Source organism: Camellia sinensis, chromosome 7 (assembly GCF_055761805.1).
Source record: "Camellia sinensis isolate YWXY chromosome 7, ASM5576180v1, whole genome shotgun sequence".
Taxonomy (NCBI): domain Eukaryota; kingdom Viridiplantae; phylum Streptophyta; class Magnoliopsida; order Ericales; family Theaceae; genus Camellia; species Camellia sinensis.
Window position 1 is genome coordinate 194420721 of NC_138967.1, and position 17244 is coordinate 194437964.

Below are 17244 nucleotides of genomic sequence, written 5' to 3' on the forward strand. Positions count from 1 at the left end.
ATATAAATTGAAAACTGAAAATGAAATGGTTATCAAAACAGGCCTCAAACGGGAAAAATGTCGTAAAATTAACAAATAATTAAATAAGTTACCAACGTAAGAAATGACTTATCAAAAGATTCTTAGGTTATGTATGGTTTGATTTTTAGAAATTTATTTTAAAAATTAAAAATTAATTTGGTTAAGAAATAAAAAATAATTATCATTTAAGGGTAAAAAATAATTATTATTTTAACTTTTGGGCAGATTATATACATGTGTGTGGCTGTTTCAATTTAATTTTTAAAAAATTATTTCTAACCACTCGAAAGATAAAAATAATATAAAAATGATAATTATTTTTTATTTCTTATTTCTTAACTGAATTAATTTTTTTATTTTAAAGAAAAATTTCTAAAAATCAAACCATACATAGCCTAAGAATCTTTTGATAAGTCATTTCTTACGTTACTAACTTATTTAATTATTTATTAATTTTATGACATTTTTACCATCTGAAGTCTGTTTGGTAACCATTTAGTTTTCAGTTTTCAATTTATATTTACAAAAATTTTAAAAACTGTCATAAAAACTTGGTTGATAATTTTTTTGATTTATAAATGGTACTCTCAATTGTAAATTTGAGGAAAAAACGTAAATTCAAAAAATATGCTTACGTTGGTTTTTAAATAAAAATTAAAAAATTTTACTAACAAATTTTTTTTTCAATTAATTTTTTTTAAAGATTTTTTTTTTCAACTAATATTAACCGAGGTGACAATTAGTAATGCTACTTTAAATCTTAGGGAGGGGATTATAATTTTTAATATGTGAAGGGTGTCAATGTAATTTACGTAATGAGGGCAAAATTTATATTTAAAAAAATTAAATTGCTGAGGGGAGAATCTGTAATGAAACTTGGCAGATGTAATTTTTAAAAAGTGAGGGGGGAACTATAACAAATATAAACCTTAAGAGGTGTCAGTATAATTTACCCAATTTTTAAATAACAAGAAAATTATTTGGACATAAATCAAATGAATCAAATCACAAAGGATTGGAAATCTAATGATGCCTGACAATCTTTTTTTTCTTCTTTTTTTTTTTTTGTTTTTTTAAGACAACCAGTTCTAGTTTCAAGAAAAGTCTACTATACACTTCCCAATAATTACAAAAATTGTTTTGTAATTAATTGAAATGATTTAATTACTTTTTTGAATTCATGAGCCATAATTATAATTTTTAATTATTTAAGAGATACTTTAGAATCTTGAGACCCCTATTTGGTCTCATGTTTGGAAGGGTCTGAGTTAAGAAGATCCCCTAATTTTGTTCATAAATTTCTATTATTCTCTATTGGTGGAATTGAGTGTTGAATCCTGTCATACTATTGAATTAAAAAATTATACAATGAAACCAAATATATAATAAATTAGTTCCATTAATAATTAACCCAATCCCCCATAAGTTTTAGTTTGAAATTGGTAATTCTTTCTTTCTTTTCTTTTCTTTTCTTTTCTTTCTTTTTATATTAATTTTAAGAAACATTTGAGCTAATTCCAAACAACCCTCAGGCCATGTTTGATTCACAAAACTAGTAGTGAAGTATTAATAATCCTATTAAATTAGTCTGGTATTCACTGTCCAATTGGATTAATATTCATTGGATTAATAATCTTACCCCTACCCCCATTACTAATAATCCTACAAATTTGTTGGATTAATTATCCATTGGATTAATAATCCTAAAATAAAATGTTAAAACAAACATAAGATAATTGGGTCCACGGATTAATAATTCTAATCCCATGCTCTAATCCACCCAATTAAACATGCCCAAAGTTCTCTTGAACAGTACTATTTCCATGATTCCAACGTGTTGTCTCTCTCTCACTCTCTGTGGATACAAAAACATGTGTGTATATATAATATACAAAAAAATATATATAAAAGTTGAGTAGTGAGGAGGGTTGTGTTGAAAGAAATTAAGTAAATTCTTCTGCAAAGGCCATGGGAGTGGTAACTGAGGTTCATCATCAGACTCCATTCTTGTTGCAATCAAGCCTTGCTTTGTCTCCTCATGATCAACCCATCCACAGAACTGGTTTGTCTACTACTACACTCTTTATTTTTCTGTTAATTTCTCTTTCTCTTTTTCCTTCTCTATTCGATTCAAAATAAATGTTAACTTCGCAAAACCGAAAAAGAAAGGAAAGAAAGATGGAAAATGTTATTGGCTCTAAATTTTTTATCAAATAAATAACTAAATATCTTACATGATGGGGATTGCAGACTTCACATTTATATCAAATATTTGTTCATTTATTTGATAGAAAGTTTAGTATAACTAACATTATTCAAAAAGATGGTTTGGGGAAAAATTAATCTCCACGTCAGCAAATATTTTCCTAGATATGAAGAAAGGCATCTATTAGATAAAATAATAGAGCAATGATGAATGAGATTAGACTGCTCATGACACTAGAAATTTTAATGTAAGTCCACGGTCATATATATATATATATGGGTAAATTATATTAATATTTCTTGAGATTTATGTTTATTACAGTTTTTCTTATCTTTTGAAAATTATATCTTCCCATCTGAGGTTTAAAGTTTCATTACAGATTTTCCTCTCAGCCCTTTTAATTTTTTTAAATACCAATTTTACCCTTATTGGGTAAATTACATTGACACTCCTCACATTTTAAAAATTACAATCCCCTCCCTAAGGTTTAAAGTAGTATTACCAATTGCCCCCTTGGTTAGTATTAGTTGAAAAAAAAAAAATCATTGAAAAAAAATTAATTGGAAAAAAATTAATTGAAAAAATATTTAATTGAAAAAAAAAAATTTGTTAGCAAATTTTTTAAATTTTTGTTTAAAAACCAACGTAAACTCATTTTTTGAATTTATATTTTTTTCTCAAATTTACGAACTGAGACAACCATTTAATAACCAAAAAAATTATCAAACAAGTTTTTATAACAGTTTTTAAAATTTTTGTAAGTATAAATTGAAAACTAAAAACGAAATGGTTACCAAACAAGTCTTAGATGGTAAAAATATCGTAAAATAAATAAATAATTAAATAAGTTACCAACGTAAGAAATGACTTATCAAAATATTCTTGGGCCATTTCTTAAACGAAATGAAATTATTTTTTAAACGAAATGAAAATTATTTTTTTATTTTTTATTTCTTAACCAAATTAATTTTTAATTTAAAAATCAAACCATACATAGCCTAAGAATCTTTTGATAAATCATTTCTTATGTTGGTAACTTATTTGATTATTTGTTAATTTTACGACATTTTTACCATTTGAGACCTGTTTGGTAACCATTTCATTTTTAGTTTTCAATTTATATTTACAAAAATTTAAAAAACTGTCATAAAAACTTGTTTGATAATTTTTTTGGTTTATAAATGGTTGTCTCAGTTTGTAAATTTGAGAAAAAAACCTAAATTCAAAAAATGAGTTTAAGTTGGTTTTTAAACAAAAATTTAAAAATTTTACTAGCAAAATTTTTTTTTCAATGATTTTTTTTCTTCTAACTAATACTAACCGAGGGGGCAATTGGTAATGTTACTTTAGACCTTAGGAAGGGGATTGTAATTTTTAAAAGGTGAGGGGTGTCAATGTAATTTACCAAATGAGGGTAAAATTGGTATTTAAAAAAATTAAAAAGGCTGAAGGGGGAATCTGTAATGAAACTTTAAACCTCAGGGGGAGATGTAATTTCTAAAAGGTAAGAGGAGGAACTGTAATAAACATAAAGCTCAGGGGTGTCAGTGTAATTTACCCTATATATATTGTCATTTTCATACTTTTTTTTGTTTTTAAAATTATGCAATTTTTAAGACCCTGCTATTCATGTTACCGCCAACATAGGACTTTTAAAAGATAAGATAATTTCTCAATATCATAACAAATCATTTTATGAAAAATAGTTGAGTGTCACGTGTGATAATGCTCAAAAGATGATCCATACCATCTATTGGTAGAGTCCACACCAATTGATGTGGGATCTACTCCAATAAATGGTGTAGATTATATTTGAGTCATTACTACATGTGACAATGTATTACTGCTCTTTTTGCATTGTTGGTTTGTTATATAATTTCAGTAATGTTTGGAATATTAATCAATATGGGTATCGTAATTAAATAGATCACAATGAGTAATAATAATTAAACATTACTTGATACATAGTCAAAGACTTCTATGGTCATAATCAAACTTAATTATAATTAACACCACAATATATCATAACTAATATTATTATGAGTCATAATAAAAAATTACAAATCATACACCATTTTATTAAGATGTATTCCTTCCGTCCCATTGTTGGTCCACTATTTCATTTTAGGATGTTCCAAAATAGTAGTCCCATTTGGAAAGTCAAAGTAAAAAATATTTAATTTTTTAAAACTACCCTTTTTGAGTAATTATAAATATATTAAATTTTTGAAAAGATAGGGACATTAGTGAAAAAATACTTTGAAATTTAAATTTAAGTGTAATGATTGCATGTCCCTTAAAAAGTTAAAATCTCAAAAAAAAAAAAAAAAAAAAAATCAACAAATTGGGACGGATGGAGTAATAAATTTTTCCTAATCTATATACCAATGTACATTGGTAATGTAGTTAATATTGTTGATTAGTCAAAGAAGCAACAATTAGATGCACACTTAGTAGGTATTTGACATGCACTAAAAAAGTGTTTTTTTTTTTTTTTTTTTTTTTTTTTTTGTATACAAACACTTATTTAGGTCAAATCAATCAACATCTATCAATATCTCCTCTCTATTTTTTTACACATTTTTTTTATTTATAAAAAGTCAAAATGTACAATTTTTTAAAGCATCCTAAACCACCCCTTAGATGGAACTTTTGATGGTAATGTATTTATTTATTTTTTGAATTGTAGAAATGAATTTGATTATTGAAAATAAATGGAAATGGTGAAACAGGAAATGAATGGACAGCGGTGGCCCACATAATAACAGGAGTGATAGGGTCAGGGGTTCTATCACTGGCGTGGTGTATGGCTCAGCTAGGTTGGATTGGAGGCTCATTCTCTATGCTCTTCTTTGCTTTCATCACTCTCATCTCTGCCTTTCTTCTCTCCAACTGCTACAGATCTCCTTACCCTGAGCTTGGCCCCACTAGAAACCACTCCTACTTGGAAGCTGTCCACTTCAATTTAGGTAACATTGTCATTACAGTTCTTCCATCTGCACAAAAATTAATAATAGAATCGAACACAAATTTTTTGTATAAATATGAGATTCACCTCATGTGAGACGATTATGTCTAATTCTATAATTGATTTTTTTGTTTCTAGAATTTTTCTTATGGTGTTTTTAACATGGCATTTTCAGGAGAGAGAAGTTCTTGGGCATGTGGACTTTGTGTAAATATTAACTTATATGGGATTGGCATTGCCTACACCATTACTTCTGCTATCAGCATGAGGTGCTCTATATATATTTATGTTCTTTCAAAATTTTTATTTTTTATTTATTGAAAAGTAACATGAGTTATGTAATATATGTTACCCCACAATATTTGATTAGCTCAACAAGAATTAATTTGGAGCATTTACTATGATTTGAAACTGTGAACACATGTATACCTTCTTATTATGGTGATGTTTAATCTTTTTGTTTTCCCAAATTTTAAATTGATGCTGAGCAATACAGAAATCAAATTGTTACCACAGTATGGGCATGAGGTTAATTGTGAATATGGAGATACTTATTATATGCTAATATTTGGATTATCACAAATTGTGGTTTCTCAAATACCCAATTTTCATAATATGGAATGACTCTCTGTTGTTGCTGCAACCATGTCCTTCAAGGCATGTCTCAAATACCCAATTTTCTCCATTATGGTGTTTCTTCTTGTATTGATGTAGTTGTTGTTGGAATTGGGCTTGCAGGTGGGTATGTGTTGTTAGACTTTCTTATATAGTTGATTGTTCAGTTTGATATAATTTTCTTTAACATTTTTGTAAATAATCTTTTACCATTTGAAATTATGTGCTTAGGAGAGCTTTTGTGTTAGGTGTAATTATCATGTCTTCCTGAAACATCGCATTGGTCGTGCGTTTGCCAAATAAAAAGAAATTATGTGCTTACATGCCTTGAAAAAATATGAATAAGTAAACCAATCAAAAGTTTCGGTGCATATATGTTGATTTAATCATGAATTTCTTCAACATTCAATTGCAGGAGATGGAGTAATCAAAGGTAACATTGCAGGAGTCTCAACTTCTACTACACTTGAGAAAGTATGGTTGGTTTCTCAAGCACTTGGGGACATTGCTTTTGCCTATTCATACTCCATCATTCTCATTGAAATACAGGTAAGCCACTTTCAATTTTTAATTTCCGATCAGTTGCACTAGGAATACAGAAAAATTTCAAAGAATGAAACACCGATGTTCTGTGAAATTTCTTTGTGTACTTGGACTTTCTCATTCTCGATCAATTACCAAGTCCAACTTCACATAACCAATGAAGAATCTCAAGTTAATGTGATTGAAAATTGCAAAAACACACCAAAGGATACTTTGAAGTCGCCTCCACCGGAAAATGAGATAATGAAGAAGGCCTCAACTATAGCAGTATGCATCACAACTTTCTTCTACCTCTGCTGCGGCGGCTTCGGATATGCAGCCTTCGGTGATTCAACTCCGGGGAGCCTCTTGACTGGCTTAAGATTCTATGAGCCTTACTAGCTTATTGACTTTGCTAATGCTTGCATTGTTCTTCATTTGGTTGGAGGATATCAGGTACTACCTGTTAGACATATCACTTGATCTTTTTCTTTTCTTTTTTCGTTAGGATAGTTATGAAGGCAGGGGATCCTCTGTCAAATTTTCCTTTCCCTTGTCCCGATGCCCCTCTAATCCATTGTGTGATAGAGATGGGGGGCCTTGGGATAGAGGATAAGGAAGAATCTGGATAGATAATCTAGCCTCTACATTATAGATGTCTTTTAATAACACCCACTTGATGTGTTCGGTTAGACTTTGGAGCGATTAGGTTATGTGATTGGACTCCATATTATGGTCATTTTCGAATTTCATGTTTGGATACAAAAATAAACGTTTAGATTGATAGTCCCTCTGGACTGTATATCCCTCATAAAAGGGACTATTGAGTCCATGCTTAGTGGTTAAGGGGATGGGATACAAAACAAGAGGATTAAGGAAGATCTAGATTAGGGGGTTAAAAGGTTAAAATATCCTCGAACTATGGTCATTGTACTATGTAGTCCATGTTTAGTGGTTCAAAACAAACATAAGATAGGATAGGGTTCTTCCAATCTCCCTTCTAATCTAGGGACATTCCAAATATGGGACAAGGTTAAAATATCCTCAAACTATTTTCATTGTACTATGCAGTCCATGTTTAGTGGTTCAAAACACACATAAGATAGGATAGGATTCTTCTAATCCCCCTCCTAATCTAGGGCATTCCAAATGTGGGATAAGATTCATTGATAAGCCCAAAACTATTGATCCCAAGACTAATAATTTCATATAATCTAATCCAAAAACCCTACTTCAATTTGCTTAGTTGCTTTCAATTACCCCTCATGCTGTCAAAAAATCCCATATAAGTGGTAAATTTGCTTTAGTTCAATATAAATTGTATGTATGATCAATACTATTTATCTAATTATTTTTTCTTCTTTTTTTTTTAGCAAATAAAATCGTAATTCCTTTCCATATTTGTATTTTGGCAGGTATTCAGTCAGCCACTTTTTGCACTGGTAGACAAATGGTTTGCAAGGAAGTTCCCAAACAGTGGATTTGTGAACTATGACTACACTTTGAAACTTCCCTTTTTCCTAATTCTCAGACTAAATCTTCTCAGACTCTGTTTTCGCACAACTTATGTGGCGTCAACAACTGTGATTGCGATGATCTTTCCATACTTCAACCAAGTTTTGGGAGTTTTGGGAGCCTTGAATTTTTGGCCACTTTCTATATATTTTCCTATGGAAATGTACTTCATGCAGACGAACATTGAAGCATGGTCGACTAAGTGGATCGCTCTTCATGCTTTTAGCATTGTTTGTTTGCTTATGACTATGTTCGCGTTGGTCGGGTCAATTGAGGGACTTACATCAGCAAAGTTGAGCTGAGAAAAACTATGTTCTTGTCTCAGTGAAGAATGAATAATGATAGCAGCCCCGGTTGGATATATGGGAAGTTGTTTAATTGTTTTGTGAATTGTTAACAAAGAACAATAGCTTAAGATTATGTTTTGGGCATATCTCTAGATTTTTATTAGAGTGGCCTCAGCATTGTTAGGATTACTATGATTTTTTTTTTAACTTCTTTCTTGTAACGCCCTCAAAATAATACATAAAACCCAACACTTTAGACATGCATTGATATAAAAGAAACCAACCATTTCTATTCATCAGAGTAATTCTTACAACTGTATTACATGTTAACAACAAAAGCAAATGCCCTATGGACTTATAGCTTTCCAAGTCAACACCTGGTTACACAAAAGAAGAGTACTAACTTTATACAAAATAAGCCCTTGGCTTGATATACATCATCATCCAAGCTATGTCCTTGGAGGTGGCATACTACCTGTACCTGAAAACATGTCCCATAAAGGGTGAGCCAACGCCCAGTAGAGATATGCTAAACACAGTATGAGCAATAACTAAGACATTAGCAATTAATAAATGTTCAATTTCCATAAACCAATTCATAACCCATTTCCATTTCATGACCACTATGTTCATGTTTCATTTCAATTTCCATTTCTTATCAATTTCACAATTTATATCAACGGCTCAGAACCTGGCCAACCACTTATATGAGACAGTGACTCATATTAAACATTTCCTATTTTTACGATAGATAAACATACTAGTTGTATGAACATCTCAATAGATAAGCATACAAGCTGCATCCACATTTCAACAGATATGCATATTAGCTATATCAACACTTCCAAAGATAAGCATATGAGCTGTATCAACACTTCCAAAGATAAGCATATGAGCTATATCAACACATTATCTGACAAGCATATGAGCTGTATCAGTGGAGTCTATCCCCTATCTCCTCCTAAACAACATCCGGTTTAGAGGTCCGTCCTCTATCTTCCCCTAAACCGTGGAGTACATCCCCTATCTCCTCCCACACACACAACGTATATACACAAAGGTCATATACACAATCAATCAATACATAACGTTAATGTATTCTATCAACCGTCATACTCTATGACATATCCAATTGATTAGTTTTAGTTTGCCTAATCATCATGCATTGTCTACAACAATCAAAACTACCCTCCACCGGTAGCCCAAGCAATTATTTCTAAACAGATAATAAAAGCTCCAACAGATAAAATATCAATGTTTTCAAAAGTGAGCGATTAATAAATCTAACTCCACTATTCAACCATATAATGAACCAATTTCATTATTTCCAACTCAATTCCATAAAGTCACAATTTTTCCAAAAATTAGGGTTTTCCACCTGATTTCCAAATATTGACCCAATGGTCTAAATATCAACAACCAATAATGATATCATTATTTTGAACCCACAATACACATTTTAGACTCAAAATAACAACTCATCTTTTAACATTTTGAAGCCCTAAGTCCCAAAATTACCCAACTTCAACACTTTATCAAAACAACCAAAAATCTAGGTCAAAGACCATAAGAGTGAGTAGGAATCCCTACCTCAAATTCGGAGCTCAAGAAAAGAAGGTGAAGAAACTCAACGTGCTCCAAAACTCAATATTCTCGGATCAATGTGTAGCCCTCGACGATCAACCTAACTTTTACAAAGGCCGAAGGAAAAGGAAACACTCTAACTAGATCAAACCCTAGAGAGAAGGGAATTTCTAGAGAAGGAACTCTCAAAATGTCTTTTTAGAAAGTAAGAGAGAGAGAGAGAATGTAAAAAGTGATTTTAAAATGCCCAGCTGCCAACTGATATACGACATTCCCGCTCGAGCGGAGAACACAACGCTCGAGCGTCAAGAACAAAAAACTAGGTCCGTTCGAGCACAATAAGGCCCGCTCGAGCGCCAAGACACAAGAATAAAGTACATCCGCTCGAGCGCGAAAACCAGTCCGCTTGAGCGTGGATTTCCCCCTCCCAGAACTTACACCAAAAAGTACTACCCGCTCGAGCGCCAACGCTACAGTGCCACAGCTCGAGCGCAAAAAAACCCGCTCGAGCGTGGAAAACATGCCTGCAGAAGTTCTGCAGAGCACCAAAATACTGGGAGCGTGCAATCTCCGCTCGAGCGCAAGAAGACCCGCTCGAGCGGACCTCCTAAAAACTGGGCAACAAAGAATTGAAACCAAAGCCCAACCAACCTGTAACAACTCTGCCCAATACATCCTAAAACTCAATCAAGCGGAATTAAAGGATGACAACAAGGTATACCACCACCAACATCACGGAACCGAGTCCGGAATACAACAGAACAGTAAAGGGACAACCGGGATCGCTATATTTCTTGTTGTCTAAATTTTTCTCTTGTATTTTTTTTTGTGATTTTCTTATTGAGAAATGTTTTATGTAAAACAATTTTTTTAATCACAATTTCTTGTCAATAAGCAAGTAGGTTTAAGCAATTTATTGTATTTGTTGCTTGTGTTTAAAAGTAAGAAATATATTTATAAATAAATAGCATTATTCATTTTTAATGTGAATCATACTTGTTGCGGTGGTAGGAGTGGTCGATAGTGTTATTAACGATGGCCATCGTAACAATAGTGATAAGGAGATGATGTTGGTAGGTGTGGAATTGGTGGTGGTAGGACAACAGGGATGGCTATAGGTGTGGTAGTGGTGACACCCTTGAGATTTTTATTTAATACAAATCCCTCTCATGTTTGAAATATTATGTTTCACTCTTTGAGATTTATAATCTCATTATAAATTGCCTCTTGAATTGCAGATGTACTACCTAAAATTTTTGTAAATGACCATTTTACCCTTTTCCTACCATTTATTCTTCCTATTATCATGACTACATTATCATTAAATTCTACCCGAACATATTCTTATTGAGTAATGTTATACAAATATAAAATTTATATAAAATTTTTGAACACAATGATATACCTTAATGGTGACTTTTTACTTTAAAATAAAAAACTCATAAACATGATTTATATTTACAACATCATTATCACAATATTTTTATGATATTTTTTATATAAAATTTTATATATGAATATAATTTTTCATTTTTATTTCCATCATCATTTTTCTTTCTCGGTTATTCACTAACATTTATTACAGTATTATCAAACACTGTTATTCACATTTATTATAGTATTACCGAATTTTTGTATTTTTGTATTCTTATATTTTTTGTATTTGGTGAATTTAAAAAAAAAATCACAAAATATTATACTTCTTAAGTATATCTAGATTAGGTGTATCTACAAAAATTTTAAAAAAAGGGCTTAAAATATTAAAAAAAATAAGTAAAAATAAAAGACATGAAAAATTTTAAAAATTTAATTTTTTTGTGTGAGTTAAATTAGCGTCACAGACTCCAGATTTCCACAACATGGCATGGCTCTCTTTTGTTGCAGCAATCATGTCCTTCTACTCTTCCATTGGCTTTGTACTTTGCTTTGCAACTGTCATTGGTATGCCTTCAAATTCCCCAAACCCCCCTCCTCTCTTTTTTTTAGGATATGATATGAATTATATATATTATGGGGCCATTTTTATTATATTTGATTAGCGTAGGATATAATATGGAATCAGACGGCATTGATTTATTTTTGACTATTGGATGAAGGATGAACTTACATCTGGTGATAAAGGATTTGCAATATCCCACCCTTTTGAGGGATATAATATTTGAACTTCTTATATACAGAGGAACCAAACATGGGATATAGGGAGGCAAAAAAACTTATAAATCCAATCAGATTTTATATCCGGTCAAACACCTATATCCCTATCGATATACCCCGAACAAATAGGGCCTAAAGGTCTGCTGCAAACATGTATTTAAGAGAACGAACTCTGAGCCTAGCTATAAATTCGGACATCGTGGATTTGATTCTCGTTAATATCTTCTGAGCTTAATTGATACTTGTGATTTGTTGATAAATTTAAATATCCAGAATTTAGTCTATAGGGCAAGTCCAGAGAACCTTGCCTTGGGAAGCAACTCCCTTAAAAGTAGTAAAAGTTGACATAATTTTGACATTTCGACTAGAAATGAAGCAAATCTCTTATAAATTATAAAATTTAATCTCAAATCCCTTGATTTGAAATCAACTCATCCAAACGGTTTCTTGCTTTTGCAATTGCAGAAAATAAGATGATCATGCAGAGCGTTGGAGGAGACCCAGCAGCCACTACAATTGAGAAATTGTGGTTCGTTTTTCAAGCACTTGGAGATGTTGCTTTTGTCTGTCCATATAAAATTATTTTTCTATAAATACAGGTATAGTTTACTCTCTCCGTTTGATAAATTTCACACTTCTACATGTTTCAAGAATTTTTAAGAAAGAAAAATATGTAAAATTGAATGCAATGAAAAGGATACTTTGAAATCGCCTCCACCAGAAAACCGGACCATGAAGAAGGCCTCCATATCTGCAATCTTCATCACCACCTTCTTCTACCTCTGTTGTGGATGCTTCGGATACGCAGCCTTTGGGGATAAAACACCAGGAAACCTCTTGTCAGGATTCGGATTCTATGAGCCCTTCTGGCTCATGGATTTTGCTAATGCTTGCATTATTCTACATTTGGTTAGAGGATATTAGGTATATAAATATCGTTTCATTTCAATTTTGATGATGTTACTTTATCTTCGCTGCAAAAATAGAATAACATCATCATGTTAGCATAGGAATGCAATGATAAAGATATAATAACATCATTATGTTGTCATATCTTTGTCATTGCTCTGCTTACATATTTGCCATCACAAATGCTTACTATGGCCATTTACATTCATTTGTTAGGTATACAGTCAGCCAGTGTTTGCAATTGCAGAAAGATGGTTTGGCCAGAAGTATCCAAACAGCGGATTTGTGAACAATTTCTACAACTTCAAGCTCCCATTGTTGCCGGATTTTCAGTTGAATCCGCTTAGGCTATGTTTTCGGACATTTTATGTTATATCAACCACCGTAATTACAGTGATCTTCCCTTACTTTAACCAAGTTTTGGGAGTGTTAGGGGCACTGAACTTTTGGCCCTTGGCAATATATTTCCCCATGGAAATGTACTTTGTGTAGAAGAAGATTAGGGCAAAACTGAGCTAAGGAAAATGGTTTTTTTTTTTTTTTGTACTTCAGAATTTTCATAGAGTATCATTCACAGAATAGTGTGTTTGTGATAATTTTGATATTACAAAGTGTTTGAGATTTTTGTTTTAAAGCGATAAGCGTAGAAGTTTGTTATAGCATTCTATATGTATTTTTTGAAATCTATAACGTGCATCTGTAAAAAGAGCACATTGTAAGAAATGTTACGCTATTTCATAGTGTTAGTTATGTTATTTTGTAATAAAAGTTAAAATTAAAGTTATTAACCATTGTGGTAATGTTTGTTCTAGATAAGATAAAGCAAAGGGTTTGCTACAAGTGCAATTTTTTGAACAATTTTTAAATAACAAAAAAAATATTTACATGAATCAAATGAATCAAATCACAAAGGATTGGAAATCTGATATGATGCCTGACAATCTCTCGTTTTTCTCTCTCTCTTTTTTTTTTTTTTTTTTTTTTTTTTTTTTTTTTTTAAGACACCTAATTTCAGTTTCAGAAAAAGTCTACTATACACTGCTCAATAATTACAAAAGTTATTTTGTAATTAATTAAAATGATTTAATTACTTTTAGAATTCATGAGCCATAATTACAATTTTTAATTATTTAAGGGATACTATAGAATCTTGAGACACCTACTCGGTCTCATGTTTGGAAGGGACTAGATTGAGAGGATCCCCTAATTTTGTTCATAAATTTCTATTATTCTTCATTGGTGGAATTGAGTGTTGAATCCTGTCACACTATTGAATTATAAAATTATACAATCAAACTAAATATATAATAAATTAGTTCCATTAATAATTAACCCAATCCCCCATAAGTTTTAGTCTGAAATTGGGAATTCTTTCATTCGTTTCTTTTTTTATTTTATTTTATTTTATTCATATATATATGATGATACTGCTAATCCCTGGGGGTCGGGTCGGGCTGACCCACACTTCCAACACCATTCTCTGATCACTAAGCCCACCGGAGTACCTGTACAAATGCCCAGCGAGGAACGAGAGTGCCCTAGCGAACCCTCCGACGATCCAGTTAGAAGAGAGAGAGGTTAATGGCGAGTAGAGAGAGAATAATGATAGGGAACTTAACTTTTTGTGTCTGATTTTTTTATCATAAAGACCTTCTAATTTTTTTCATAAATTATGTGCCGAAGTTTCAATAGTAACATGATGAAACACACTATCATCAATTTATTAATAGATAACACAAATAACTTTTCGATTAAACCTTTTCTATTAATCATCTTTCATACCCTCGAGTTTGCTACTATCACCCTCAATAGGTCCATACAAATTTTTACAAAATAATAGGTCTCTCATTTGAGTTTTCAAGTTATCCAATTACTTTCATTGAAGCTAGATATACGACCCATATTCCCCTTCATTGATTTACATAAATAAACAAACCCAAATAAACCGTAAGCTTTGATACCAATTGTTAGGGAAAATAAATGATTTTCCACAATTAAATTAATCAATGGAAACAAAAATAATGCAGAAAAATTAAATCAATAATGACACAAGAATTTTTATGTGATTCTTTCAATGTGAAGTATGTCCACACAGTCGAAATCTGATTCTACTATCAACCAAGGATTTCCAAAACGATTACAAATAAGACATGAATGGTCTCACAAACCACTCATAGATAAATTCTAAATAATTACTGTTGGAAGATTTAAATTTAAATTTACTCCAATGGTTGTGTCTCTTGAGATAAAAGTGTGTGTCCTTTTGAAGGATCATAACCTTTCTGAAGAGTCACATAAAAGTCTTTATATTCTATCTCCCTCACTTCATTTTGGACGGTGAGTTGCCATTCTTCTTCACTTTGTATTTATTCTTCATATTTCCTAAGTCTAAATTTTCTATAAAGAGAGTTCATGCACAGCAAAGTTCGCTAGGCTTGCAATAGTAGTGCTGCTAGTGCAAGACATTGATCGTTGTATCCTGGGAGATAGACGTCCATTGAATCCTAAGCACCGGTGGGAGGACGAATCTGTCTTAAGGAGAGAGTGTCACACACTCGACTCGATCAGGTTTTATCTATTTATAGTTTTATCACGTTATTATATCGATTTATTTCAGTTTTGGTTTTGCCCAAAAATCGTTTGCATATTTTTAAATTATATTTTCCCGATAGTTTGGTACTATTTTTCTAACAATCTTAAGACATATTTTCCATGTATATAATTTTTGGGCAAATATTATTTTGTGTATCAGAACTGTTGTTAAACAGATTTATCATTGTTAAAACAGTTCCGATTATAACTTATAAATAGTTTGAATTTACCAGAAATCAATTTAATTTTGATTGGTTACTTTAGTAACTACTTTCATACAGATTTGGAGTTTTGTGAAACGGTGTTTATGAACAACAGAACATTATTCTGGTTGTAGTTTCTGTTTTTGGTAAAATCCTCCACATTTTAAGCATTCTATACGACTAACATACGGGGAATGAAACCGAACGGAATTACGACGAAACGTTGAACGAGACGTTAAAGATACAAATTGTTTATGTTCCTTGACAAATCTTATTTGCTCAATTTCTATCTGAATAAATAATTCACTTTATTTCATGTTATTTGTTTGCTATGTCGATTCTCGAACTGTTTTGATTTTGTACCGAAACTCGAACAGTTCTGGTTTTGGTTCTTATGCATGTATTTTGTACAATTACAAATGTATGAAAGTCACGTCTATGTATACGGCTTTGTATGTATTTATCCCATAGTTGTAATTGGAGAATCATCTTTGATATATTAGTGGCGAATCTTAAGAATTGATATGAATCTATGTATATCAAAATATGGATTTACAAAGATGATTCTCTGAAGAATTGGTGATCGGTGGAAACGACGATCGTAGTTTTGATGAAATTGAGACTGAATACTGTCGGTGGAGGATTTTTTACAAATCATTCTTCGGATATCAATCTCGTTCATCGTCGCCACCATCTTATTCATCACAATATTTCGGACATGATAGTGTTTTTACCAGTAAAAAAAAGGGAAAAAAAAAAAACAGTCCAAAGGAATCTTGTTTTAGTCTTTGGTCACCGACACCAAATGTTGCCGGAGAAGAAGACACTGTTGCACCTATTTTGGAAACTAAGGATTCAATTTCTAATCTAGTAGATACTGGGCCAGATTGAAGACCAAAAAGAATATGCCCGATAATTAGTATAAAACAGCAAGACAATCTGTGATGAAGGCTCAGAATTTTCAACTAAAGAAACTGGCCCAATTTAATAAAAGGAGCAGTCCAAGCCCAAAGCCCTTTGGCCAAGTTGATGAGGAACTGTTGTTTTGTTAATGTTCATGTATGGATATGATGAAGAGATGTCATTTTAGACATTATTGATTTTATAATTGTTAGAATTTCAATTATGTATTTTTGTTTATAAGTGAGTATCTCAAGTTCCTTTTAAGGAAAGACACAAATATTTGACAAATATTTTGTGGAAGTTTTCCAAAATGTGTTTTTAAAATCAAGATATGATTTTAATTACTAAAATCTGATATGATTTTTGGTTTGTAAATTCTTGAAAAATGAGAAAATATAGAGTATATGTTATATACTTGGGAAATTTTTTTGAATGTAATTTGATGTCATTTACATGTGCATTTTAATTTGTAGTAATTCTAATTAATTTGCAATAAGCCTTATGGTGTCATATGTTGCCATGAAATCTTTTATGGGAAAAGAAAAATGTGATGTGTTAGTTTTTGACTGATTTATTTCCAGTGCTTTGTCTGGGATTTAAATGAAATTTTATTTGAAGGTTTGTGAAATTTTTAATTAATTTGTGATTGTGATGATGACATACCAATGGATCCCTTGTGGGGTATTATTTCGAAAAGTATATTTCATGTGTAAATAATCCTTTTGTTTGATTGTGATAGTAGTATTAACAATCATTAATACCAGG

At 31.4% G+C, this 17244-nt stretch overlaps 2 pseudogenes across 1 annotated transcript; both read left to right on the top strand.

Annotated features, from left to right (window-relative positions):
- The first annotated feature begins 1989 nt into the window (after window positions 1-1989).
- Window positions 1990-8428, top strand: LOC114308407 (putative amino acid permease 7; annotated as a pseudogene). The gene is made up of 8 exons (XR_014336856.1): window positions 1990-2083; window positions 4960-5196; window positions 5371-5466; window positions 5684-5852; window positions 5910-5933; window positions 6198-6359; window positions 6561-6788; window positions 7748-8428. The product of XR_014336856.1 is annotated as a putative amino acid permease 7 (transcript).
- A 2398-nt stretch (window positions 8429-10826) lies between these two features.
- Window positions 10827-13431, top strand: LOC114308405 (putative amino acid permease 7; annotated as a pseudogene).
- The last annotated feature ends 3813 nt before the right edge of the window (window positions 13432-17244 follow it).